This window comes from Vidua chalybeata, chromosome 1 (assembly GCF_026979565.1).
Source record: "Vidua chalybeata isolate OUT-0048 chromosome 1, bVidCha1 merged haplotype, whole genome shotgun sequence".
NCBI classification, from domain to species: Eukaryota; Metazoa; Chordata; class Aves; order Passeriformes; family Viduidae; genus Vidua; species Vidua chalybeata.
The window spans coordinates 82,023,856-82,036,474 of record NC_071530.1 but is presented as its reverse complement, the minus strand read 5'-3'; the positions used below and the strand labels follow the sequence as shown (position 1 = coordinate 82,036,474).

The 12,619-nt window shown below is 38.0% G+C and overlaps 1 long non-coding RNA gene across 2 annotated transcripts; it reads left to right on the top strand.

Annotated features, from left to right (window-relative positions):
* Positions 1-1,305: 1,305 nt before the first annotated feature.
* Positions 1,306-11,703, top strand: LOC128793808 (uncharacterized). Of its 2 annotated transcripts, XR_008432893.1 has the most exons (5): positions 1,306-1,499; positions 1,685-1,780; positions 8,383-8,437; positions 10,723-11,011; positions 11,619-11,703. It is a non-coding gene; the product is annotated as an uncharacterized LOC128793808 (long non-coding RNA). The 2 variants fall into 2 exon arrangements; XR_008432892.1 differs by lacking the exon at positions 11,619-11,703 and having other exon boundaries at positions 10,723-11,097.
* Positions 11,704-12,619: the final 916 nt, after the last annotated feature.

Genomic DNA, 12,619 nt, shown 5'->3' with positions numbered 1-12,619 from the left:
ACTATCATTGTGCAGTTATTTAGAATTGAAGAGTTGGACTCTTCATTCATTGATTCATTAAGAGCTTTTGGCAATTTTTCATTTCACTAGTTTTTGATCATGCAGGTATGTCCTTGAAATGATATTATGGCAGAACTGAAGATGCAATTACATTTCAGTATTTTTCTGATAGCTTCAGGCTACTATCTCAGGTTGCTTTCTAGTATAGGATATTTTAATTTGAAATTAAAAACACATTCTGAAATGCCTTTTCAAGGAAAAGAGAGAAAAAACTATTTCTTTATATTAGCCATTTCTGTACTTCAGGCCATTGTAAATTTCTTTATTCTGAGGTGATATTATATAAATTCCCAAACAGTCTTCTAAAAGTAGATGAGAACCATCTCCAGAACTCATCTGATGATCTGGCACAAATCCCTGTACTTTTAAAAATGCGGATAACTTCTGTTACTAAATTAACTAAGAGCTGTAATTTAATACTCTTTTAAATCAGTGGACAAAGCTCCCATTGATTTCAAAGACTGGTAGAGTAGACAGCAAAAGTCTTTATGCCATTCCTGAACATTTTCCAAAGCAGCCCCTGCTCTTATGTCTTCATGTGTGAAGAACACCAACACGGAAACCTTTGGGAAGAGAAACCTGGCGCTCATCCAGTGTTTTCTCCATATATTGGGTTTGTATGGCCACACTTTGGTAGGAGGGGGATACAGGGGTGGTTTCTGAGAGAAGCTGCTGGAAGCTTCCTTCACATCTGACAGAGCCAGTGTCAGGTGGCTCCAAGGAGAATGGCAGGCCAAGGCTGAGCCCAGCAGCGATGGTGGCAACACTTCTGTGATAACATATTTAAGAAGGAAAAAAAGTTATTGCACAGATGTAGTGGTCAGAGAAGACTAGAGTGAGAATACATGAGAAGAGCAACCCTGCAGATACCAAGGTTGGAGCAGAAGGAGGGAGAAGAGCTGCTCCAGGCACTGGAGATGAGGTTCCCCTGCAGCCCATGGTGCAGACCATGGTGAAGCAGCTGTGCCCCAGCAGCACATGAAGGATTGCAGGGATGCAGAGATCCACCCATAGCCAATGCAGGAGCCCCATGCTGGAGCAGGTGAACACCTAAGTGGAGACTGTGACCCCATGGGAAGCTCGTGCTGGAGCAAAGTCCTGGCAGGGACCTTCACATCCATGGAAAGAGGAGCCCACACTGGAGCAGATCTCCTGTTACGACTTGTGACCTCATAGGGGACCCATACTGAAGCAGCCTACCCTTGAAGTACTGACCCCATGGAACATTGCAGCAGATCATGGAGAACTAACTGTTGCCTGTGGGATGGACTCACACTGGAGAAATTCATGGTGGACTGTCTCCCATGGGAGGGACCCTATGCTGGAGCAGGAGAAGGACTCTTCTCCCTGAGCAGCGGCAGGAACAGCATTTGATGAACTGACAATAAGCCCCATTCCTCATCTCCCTGCCCCACTGAAGGGAAAAAGGTAGACCCCAGGTAGGACAGAGGAGTGAGAGAAGGAGATTATTTTACTTCTCATTATCCTGCTCTGATTTGGTTAATAATGAATTCAATTAATATCCCAAATTTGTGTCTGTTCTTCCTATGATGGTATTTGGTAAGTGACCTCTCCCAGTCCTTATCTCAATCCAGGAACCTCCATATTTTCTCTCCCTGTCCAGCTGTGGAGAAGAGTGATAGAGAGGCTTTGGTGGGTGCCTGGCATCCAGCCAGCATCAATCCACTACACACCCTTCTTGTTTCTCCTGTTGTCAGAGGTGAGTACTAGAGTGCTCCCCAAGAGGCATAAGCAGAAATTCCATAAATTTCTGGAGGGGCACACTGTGAGGTTCTAAAATGGATTTCTAACAGGTTAAAGGCATGTGTCTTGGGATTTTGAGCAGGCCAATTTTTAATATACAATTTCAAGCTTTATTGTTCTCTCTCAAAAAATTGTCAATGGTAAAAGTGTATGCTGCTATGGAGTACAACAACAATACTGATTTATTAACAATGAATCTATTTTTTTTCTGTGTAAGAAACCTCTTTGGAACCCAAGAGGTCATTTCAGATCAATTCCAAATCCCACTATTTCAATTGTAATTGCGAAAAGTGCAGGAGTAGTGTACTTCCTCTGCTTGAACCATCTGGCAGATTTCTGAGCTTTGCACTTTGTTGATCTTCAGAGTCACTCTTCAAATTATACAAAATATGTATTTCTGAACTCTGCAGCAGTTACATGATTGGTTAACCTGTTAAAAAATAGAACAATAGAAATGCAGAGGTTCTACTAATAAATGCTGAGGCTTCACATTAACAACAAAATAATTAGGAAGCCTAGAGAATGGAAGGATCCATTTACTATAAAGTCTCTTTTTTTCTCCAATGTGTGACTGGAGTTTCCATCTTCTGATGTTTTACTGAGGTACGTCTCCGCAAAACAGTTAAATGTAATTGGTCAGTTACCCTTTGATGTCTGACAGAGGCATTATAAAGCAAGAAATAAGGCTCTTACAATGCCCTGCAAACAAGCAAATGGTCACTTCTGGTGAAATTGTATCAGAATTGCTTCTTGAAAGTAAGACAAGCTGTACTGAACCTTCATTGAGGAGGGATTTCCGCCAGACTAATAGCTAATTAGGCAGAACGGCTGTGCCTTGGACATGACACCATTAGATGGTCCCCCTGACAACTGTGACTAGGGAGAGAAACAGCTGCGGGTATGGTCCTTAAATCCCCAGGAGCCTTGAGTCAGTGCTCATTGAAGCAAGCACTCATTGTCTTTATGTGGAAAGACATTTACAGCTAAACAGTCACTAATGCATCTACCTCTGGAATGCCAAAAGTGTGATATAGATTTATACACGTAAGGTAATGAGTTACTTTCAAGATTAAACTGCTGCTGATTTTTTTATTTGCATACAAGAAATCAGGAGAACAGCTTGTTAGCCAAATCTGATCCCCAGATCCTATGCTGCCCTTCATAGATTTCTGGAGTCACCTTATATAAGACCCTGTGTGGTGGTTACTTCTTTAAGTAAAATTTTAAAATTTTCATGAGCAGGAATACAGAGCATGATGGATGAGAATTAAGCACCCAGCCTGTAAAACCCTTTGCTGGCAGCCCAAAAGACCTCAGCCTGTGTCTTTGAGCTAAGCTCAAAGGGTAGCTGATGACTACACATCGAGGACATAGGCTCACACCTCATACCTACAACTTCTTAAATCTTCTGTTTTTCTAATTTCCAGTCCCTAAATTCATGAGAGTTTATTAATTAAATATTAAATGCATTTTAATTAAATAAAAATTATATGTATTTGCATTTCCATTTTTTAAAACTTCTCCCCAATCTGTGATTGTTGTATTCATATACACACTATGACAATGCACAATCTAATAAGGTAAAAACTCATCAAAATTATTTCCATACAAAACAAATCAATATGCAAATAACATGTCCCACTCCATCCATTTAGCCAATACCATGAGTAATTTAAACAGCAGGGCTGCAGGTCCTTTGAATACAAATGAAAGGAAACAGCTGGTGATACACAGTTGTACATAGGCAAACTTTTTCAATAATGGATTTTTTTTCATCATCAAATTGCTCAGAATGTACTTTTTAAATTTTGTTATGCTTAAGTCATTCGAACTTTGAGAATAGCAAGAAATTACCTGTAGCATTGATTACCACAGACATGAACCACCAGTGGTTTGTGATCGGTTGCATTGATACTGTTCTCTGGAAGCAAATGTTTTCATTTTGATATTTTACACTCAAACATTTAGTGACTTGTCTCCTTGAAAATTAGTTGGGCCATATAGATTTATGTAACAGTATTTAGGAGTAATCGGTCCACTAATCATGAAAAAAGACTTGTATCCACGTGCAAGCACAAAATTCCCCAAAGATTCTTTGAATGCAAATCTCTGTCAAAGCATTGATACAGGTGAGTGCAAGGATGCATTAGGGAAAGGAGCTGGGATCTGCATTTACCCTTTGATTTGGCCAGGTGGTTCCTGCTTCCATACATCTCCTCTACCAAAACCTCAGGCAAACTCTCAAGAAGAAAAATTAATCTCCGGGACAATCCTCACATACCAAGAAAAAACATTTATAGGAACCATTTATAGAAGGGGCGCTAGCCTTCCAACAATTTGATGGAAGCAACAGATTTGATTTGTAGCTACAAATGTGAAATAGATTTGCAGAATTTGTGATTTCTCTGAGGTACACTCAGGCTTAAAGACCTTTGGGTTAAAATCTTTATGGAGTGATTAGGGGGAAAAGCCTTGCACAGGACATCCCAAGAACTCTGGGATATTAAGATACCATTCAGAATATTCTTCTGCTCTGAGACAGGTTCAAGGATATTTTGCAGGTCCTTGCTATGTATCTCCAGTTTCCTTTCATGACCTCTCAAACACAGATCTCTGTTTAACAAACACAGATCTCTGTTTCTTGCTAACCAGTGAAATAGCCTAAATTCTTTTTCTGCAAGCCGGTCTTCAACTTTTCCAGTTTTGGTTAAGCCCTACTATCTCTTGTTTTACTCTGTCAGGACATAAGGTACATCTTAGCCTATCTCTTTCATAGGAGTCTTTTATATACTAAAATATTGTAAAACATGCTCCCAGTCACATTTATTTTCCCTTTTTATAGCACTTAGTAAAACTCTTTCCTTCAAGTTTCCATATAGGTCATGCTTTATTCTTGGTGCTTTAAGAGATAAAAATCAGATAATTTATCAACTTTTATTTTTTAAAGTTTTTGTTTTTTGTCTTTTCTTAGAAATATTATTCTCTGTGAATTTGTCTGGCTTTTCTCTGAGCAGCTGGATTTCAGTGTTCCATCTGAGAAATCACTAATGCTGAGAATATAAAATGAGTTTCCAATTTCTGCATACGTATTGCATTATTCAACTTGGATTTAGTCTCTAGTCCACAATAAACACTCATCCCTTCCACACTTCCTGCAGCCTGACCATTTTTTCCTCTATTTTTTTACTTCTGTCATTCTTTTTAAATGCTGTACTTTGTACTCAGTTTTACGGAATATCACCTCAGTGGTTTGGGGCTATTTCTCCAAGTTATCAAGATCACTTTGAATTGGACACTTTTAAAAAAAGCATTTGCAGTTGTTTTCCCCTTTGGTGTCACCTGTAGATTTTTGAAGAAGATTATTGTCCGTCATCCTAACTTTTAATGCTGGTATTGCCTATTACTGAGTCAAGGAGAGAGACTTTTGGGCCCCTCCTTGATATGCCCTCTAGTTTGACAGAATCCTGTAATCGCTCTTTGACAGCAGCTTGGAGCAGTGATGCACTCACCCCATAATAATTTTATGGGTTATGATCCATGTATAACTGTGATTAAGGCATTGCTCATGGTATTAAACTAGACTTTTAAAGTCTCGAGATTGGCATTTGCATTCTTCCTCCCCAGTACTCCCCACTAGTGATGGCAGTATAAACCAGAAGAAAGGTTGTGTGTATGCTATTCATCTTAACATAAGAAGATTTGCTTGTAGCAAAGCCTAAATTCAGATTTCCCTGGATTTAAAGTGCTGATTTAAAAAAATTCTAACACCTAGATACTTCCTCATGCCCACACAAATACTTGCTTCATTTTATCTGCTTGGTTTTTCTTAGTATTTCTTCATCAGAGGAAAAAAATTAACATATGTTATTCCTTAATACTGAAAAATAAATCCAAACATTACTGAAGTGTATTTCTGAGTCTGACAATGAAAGAATGATGATAAGGTTACTACATTTAGTTTAAATTATGTTGGTGGTTCAAATACCCAAGGCTGGATTTTCCACAGCAGCTGTGCACTGCAGAGCCTGCAAGAATGTGATGACTTTGGCAGAACTGGAAGAAAGCTGCGTCCTAGAACAGGCCTTCCACACCCTGAAGCAGCTGCTTCCAGTTCTCTCCCTCCTTTCCTACCTGCACATCTCTTCCATATGGGATGGCACTTGCACCCTGGCTTCACCTTACCAGCATGGGGACAGGCACAGAAGAAGTCATCTGCAAATCTCGGCAGAGCAGCACAAAGCAGGCAGCCAAGCTCCACACTTTGGTTTAAGTTCCTGGCTTGGAGAGCTGTGGAAGGAGTGGCAAATATTCAAATGCAGTCTTTAAATATTTGGGATTGTTGGAGGAAGCTATTTCCCAGAACTTCTGGTGCATGTGGCCAACCCTGATCATCTGACTGTGGTATTGCTGCTGAGAGAGCTTCATTGCAAATTAGGGGTAACCAAATGCTTTGATGATGATGGCACAAACAGCCTGTTTAAAATACACCTGAGTTTTGCCCTGGTCAAGCCTATAGCCAAGTATCTGTGGTTCTCAAAATTGTGATCTGTGGACCACTGGAGCCTGTGGCCTTGTTTTATAAGTACTCTGCAAACAATAACTAAACATCCTTCTCAACACAAGCCCCACCAATCTGTTGCTAGTAGCCTGAAATATGTCAAGTTACAAATAAACCTAAAGGCTTCACCAAGATGTAGTGGAAATATTTTTATGGATCCCACAAATGAGAAAAGTTGAACATCTATTTCCTGTTTACCATTGCAGCACCCTAGGTATCCCTATGTAAATTTATCTTTGTTTCAAACTTAAAGCATATATTAATGATAATTTTATTTGTTATTTTAAATGTCTTTGCTATTCTATTACATTGATTCAGGGCAAACAAAATACTGACACACTTAATAAATTTTAAAGGTGTTTTAAGTTACTTGCAATTAAACAAGTGAGCTTATTTGCATTTTTTCCAAAAGTTGCTTACATATTCAAAATAAAGAAGGGATAAAATAGAATATTTCCATTAAAAAAAAAAATCCATGACCATTTTTTCTGAACAATCTCTTACTACTTATAAGTTTCCCTGGACTTTTTAACCTCAATTTCCTTTTTTTTTTTTTTTTCATGTTTTAAAAATTCTATGCTTAAAATTTACTATAAAGACAAAACCAGCAAAGGTCTTTAAACTAAAAGAAGCTATACAAAGTAAACTTAAATTGTTTTCTTCACTGTGTGAAGTCACAACACAGCTGTGTACATGGAATGTAACCAAATAAGGGTGAAATATGACAAATCTAGCAAGACAACAGATTGCAAAAAAAAAAGAGTAGAGTAAAATATTGCAGATAAGTTTGAGGACATATTCTGCCTTTCTTAATTAAAGTGTGCAGGATGCTACTCAGAGAGGGCATTAGCTTGAGAGTATCTCTTCCATTTCAGTGTATTCCTTGCATATCGATGATGGAAGTTGTTAACAAACTGCTGAACATCAGAAAACCTGTAAGAATAAATGTTATTTGTCCAAGTTGTCTGAACTCACAAAAAAAATCTGTTTACTCTGCTTCAAATAAAAATACATAGTTGCTCAGTGATATTAGCTCCATACTGGAGAAACAAAGCCTTGAGCATTGGTCCAGTTTATGCAATTGCTTGGCCGACTCCAGAAAACAAATTTAGCTAAATTAATTTTAAACAGAAAGATAAAACTTTGAAATGAGCATGATACATAGTCAGAATCATCAGGTTTTCTTTAAAGAAAACTATTCATTCACATTTAGAGTTGAATTCTTCAAAGGCATCTGAAATGAGAATTCCTAAATGAATATAATTATAAAAATTTTGTATTTATATGTATATATGCATTTTTTTTTTCTCTGAACACAATGTAATTGTTCTACCAACTGGGTCACACTAAATATCTAATCAGGAGCAAAAAGCCTCATTGCCCCTTAAGTAATTCCTAAATAAACTCTTAGGTAGTTTTTCTGGGAATACATAACACAGCACATATTGATGCAATTTCAATTACATGTATCTTAAACTCAGTCACAAAGATTCAAAGATGCCTATAAAAAACATCATCATCTCTCACCATATGCATGGGTCTCTCACACAGGTCTCTGCATTTAATACAGCACTCTGCATTGGTCAGAAATCTGATGACAAAATGAAGCAATAATCTGATTATACCATCTCTTATTGACACATGCCCATGTGTTTCATTCCCCCTAGTACTGCCCAATCATGCCTCCTGGCATCAGCTTCAAGGAGGAAATCTTATGATGGCCCATTTAATTAAAAGCATTCCAGAGGGATAAAACAGTGTGTAATAACATGCAAAAGGTACTGAAAGGTTTTGAGGGGGAGAAAGAATAACAAGGATTAAAGTGACAAGGCTAGAGATTATCCTGAGCAATAAGCTAGTTCAAAGGTATATGGTACATGAACAACTGCAACCAAACTCTTTCAAACATAGCTTTAGAAGTTTACAGAATCTTTTACGGTACAGTACATTTTTTCTTCTTCTTCTTATGTTAGGCTTTTTTTTTTTTTTTTTTTTTTCAGTTGTAATCCAGCCTGAGGAGGAGGAAATTGGTTGAAAAGAATGGACAAAAACTCAGTAAGTGGGAGGAGAATTTATGGGAAGAGAAAAAAAGCCAGATATACAAACAGGGAATTTGGGATAGGATCTAGGCAGCAAAAAAGTAGATTATTGGAGATAGGAGATATCACAGGGACAAAGAAAGGGAGGAGACAGAGACAGAGAAAAGAAAAAGTAGTATATTCATTATTATCTTCATAAACCCCTATTACACCATGGGAATGGGACAACCTTAAATCTCCACTAGCTTATCATTGCTTTTGTACTTTCTAACTTTGTCAAGATAAGCCAGACTTTTTAAAAAAGTGTACAGCTCAATTAAAAAAATTTTTTTACACACTATTGGATGTATAATATCTCACCCTGACTGACTCAAGAAAACAGTGTTAACATTAATAAAGTAGATTTCACCTGCTCTTCTTTTGTCTTAGACTGTGTTTGTCTTTCCAGAAATAAGAGAATTTGGTTTTTTAAACTGCTTTTTTTTTCTCAAAGCTTTTTATAGCACATGATGGTTCTGTTTTTAGTTGCTTTATCCAGTACTTTTACGATAAAATTGTAACAAAATGATATTATTGCTTGTGTGGCTGTGAAAAGGCTAGTTGTAGACCAGCATGAAGAAAAGAGATTTGTTTTTACACAGATTGAAACAGTGAGAAATAAGGAGAATATAATTTCCAGGCCAATCACTACACCGCCTGCCTACAAATTTGGCTGGCAAAGAAAAACTTCCTAAAATTGCTCAGCTGCATTTCTTCATACATAGAGGCACATTCAGCAAGTGAAGTCTCAGACAGCTGAAATATTAGAGTGGTTTTATGGAGATGCAGTGCCTAATTTTGACAAATAAAGAGAACACATTTCTACTTTTATTAAGGTGTGCTGTCAATGTCACACTGGCCAAAGCCACTTCATACTCTGTACTTTTCATTGATTTCTTCATACTTCATCATCTCAGAGAAGCTGAAAACTGTTTCAACTAGGTAAAACTCCCCTTTGGACCTCTTTCAGTCTTAAAGTAGGTTGCTGTTTTCTTTTACAATATCTTCATAACTTACAGGAGCTTACTCAGTCAAAAAACCCTGGATGTGTTTCTTAATTAAAGCCTTTGCACTCAGGCTTTGCCTTTCCTTTCCTCTACTCCAATTTCTCTTTCCACATCCCACCCCTCAGTAGCTGTCAACAATTTCTTTTTACCCAGGGGAGTAGAGAAAGGAATAAATTTTCACAGTTAGACTTAATGTCATGTCCAGCTGCCTTCAAAGGCAGAAATTTACAGTACACATTCTGACACATCGCTTTATAAGTGTTGCACTTTTTCAAGAGCAAAGTATCGACAGGTTCCCATCAGGTGTGCTAGGGTTCACAGAAGCTGTAGAAACTCTTCATGTTGCTTGGAGAAAAATTAAAATTTTTTGAGTGCAGGAGAGATCAAAAGCTTATGCTTCCCTTTTGTTCTCACTTTATTTCCTACCATAACCAAGTCAATTTTGTTGCCCAGTGCATGAGGAGTAATCTCAGCTAGTTGTAAACTACTGGAAAAAAAAAAAAAAAGCAAACAGTAAGTGGGAAAAATTGATGTGGCCTTCAAATATTTTCTATGTGGAAACATTTTCCCTTTGAGAAGAACTACTTTTCTTCATAATCTGCATTTCCCCTCAGAGGAGAACGGCCCTGCCCTGCCCTCATTATCCACAGAAGCAAAGCCTAGTCATTCCCCATTTGTGTCTTTCTCCAGTAATAAGTCTGTGATTGAAAGTAAAACATGCTGTTCCTTTTGACTTCTACAATAGATGGTGGAATTGATCTATTATTTAAACATAAAACATTAATTGTAAACAGGGTAATGGAGACCTGAAAGATTTTTTTTCCTTCCATCTACCCAAAGATTTCTCAGAAAAGGAAACCAAAAAAGGAAGCTTTTATGACAGATGATGGCAAACAAAAAAGAACAGAAAGGGACTAATGGCTGAATGGCTTGGCCTGAGCCTTACATAATTTTATTATGCTAGATAAACATTTCTTTCAAAACAGGAAGCCTCTCCTAAGAAGGGAATTGCTTGTGATTTGCAGCAGAACACCAGGGCCTGGCCCTGCCAGCTGTACACATGTGGCAGGAAGAGAAGTCACACTGATGTCTGGCAGCAGCTTCTGACACGAGTTCTTGTAGGAAAAAGGAGTAAGGAAAGGAGAATTTGTCTGGGGCTCTGCTGGAAGGTGTGAAGCAAGGGGATCTGCTTACAAGTGTTCAGCACATAAGAGAGTGATGTCAGTCTTTAACATCATCTCTGTGCTTGTTGCAGAGCTGCAGCGATGGAACCACCTGACAGTGGCCAGCCAAAACAGTCAGGACAGCAATGGGATGCCCTTGCTGGCAGCCAGTGGGAAGGAATGCAGAGCATTTGCTGTGTCTGGGGACCAGCTCCCACAACACTGGCAGCTGCCATTTAAGCCCAGCTTGCTGCCCTGAGCTCCAGCATCCATGTGGCGATCCAAGCCTGCAAGTGATGTTGTCTTCCTCACAGTGGGGCAGGAAAGCAAACAGCTGGTCTGCAAGGTGCTACATCAAGAAAAACACCCTTCTGAAAGCAGGTTCTGAACATTCATCTACCTTGTTTTCTTTCTTTCTCCCTTCAATAACACATAATCCATTAAATAAAAAAAGATTACAGGTTGCACCAGAAGTGATACAACCTCATGTTGCATCAAAATGTGAAATTTAAATTTTATGGGTGGGACATGATCTGGCTTTTATTAGCAACATTTCTGAATCTTGTAAAAGCTATTATTGCTCTCAACACACTCCTGGAAAAATCGCTACAGATGTTCAGAAAGGGGTGAAGCAGGGGAATACGTAATTATTTTTTGAAAGGGAATTCAAGAAGCTAATGTTTTCATAGTCTTTTGAATTTTAATTCAATGTAAAATTAATACTCTAAACATTTTCATGTAGTCCTGTTTTGACAGACAGAATCAAAACTAAGTAAAAACAATATATACTCTGGTCATGCCAGGAAAGAAATTAACCTCTCTAGTCAAGCTCATGTCCTACTCTGAGACAACTAGCTATGAAATTCAACTTTTAAAATTTACAAACATTTACAATTAACTAAAGCCACTAACTAATACACAAGTTTTTAATCTACAGATTTAGTTGGGCATCCACAAGGAAATCTGACCAATTCTGTCTGATTTACAGGTAGAATTACAGACACAGGAGGGTTTTGTTGCTGATGATGTTGCCATTATTTCTTAGCCTGCATTAATAGTTGAAAACGTTTTTCAAAACAGTGTCTGCATCAATAAAAAATTATTTTGAAGAAGCCAAGAAAGTTCAATGATTTGGATGAATACATTATAAAGAAAGAATGAGCCAAGTACAAAACTCTCTTTGACGAACTAAGCATCAGGTTTTAAAAGATAGGAACTTTGTAATAGGCAGCTTAATCCATTTTGAAATATCTAAATAAAACTTGTTTTCAAAAGTACAGAGCATGCCACATTTCCTGCTAATTTCCCTAAGCACTGCCACACTAAGAATTCTGCTTCAAATAGATATGGGGGTTTGGGAGTTTATCTGTTGACACGGGAAATGTCTTTGGAGCTTAAAATTAAATATTGCTCATCTTCAACAACAGAGAGCACAGAAACAAATGCCAGCATTTCTAGGTACAGATACTCTTAAAATTAGACCAAAACACAAATGACTATAGCATGGCATTTGGCAAAAACTACTGCTATTTATGCTAGTAGCCTACAGTGAGTGCCTGTAACAAATCCTGAATGGATTTAAATGGCAAACTTCATATCATTATACTCTATGATATCCTGTGAATCAGATTACAGATCTTAACACTCTTCCCCCTCCCCCCCCCCACCATTTTGTGTAGTTGTGGCTAGCAGCATATTTGAAGTTTTCCTCCAGAACTGCTTTTAGCAGAAAGTTGGAGTTTGCTGTCATAGCAGCCCCCTTTTCAGCAAGAGATTAAATATTGCTTTTGTCATAAAATGTGAATACCTGAATACTTGGGGGGAAAAAAAAGTCTTCTCAGAACTGCTGTGAAGTATTTCTTGGGAATTAAAATTGAACTGCCTCAGATCTCCATTAGCAGTAGCACCATGATTCCTTGGGAAGACTGTGCTATATCTCTGGTTACATAGTATAAAGGTGTGCAACTACATCAACAGAGGAGAATGTGG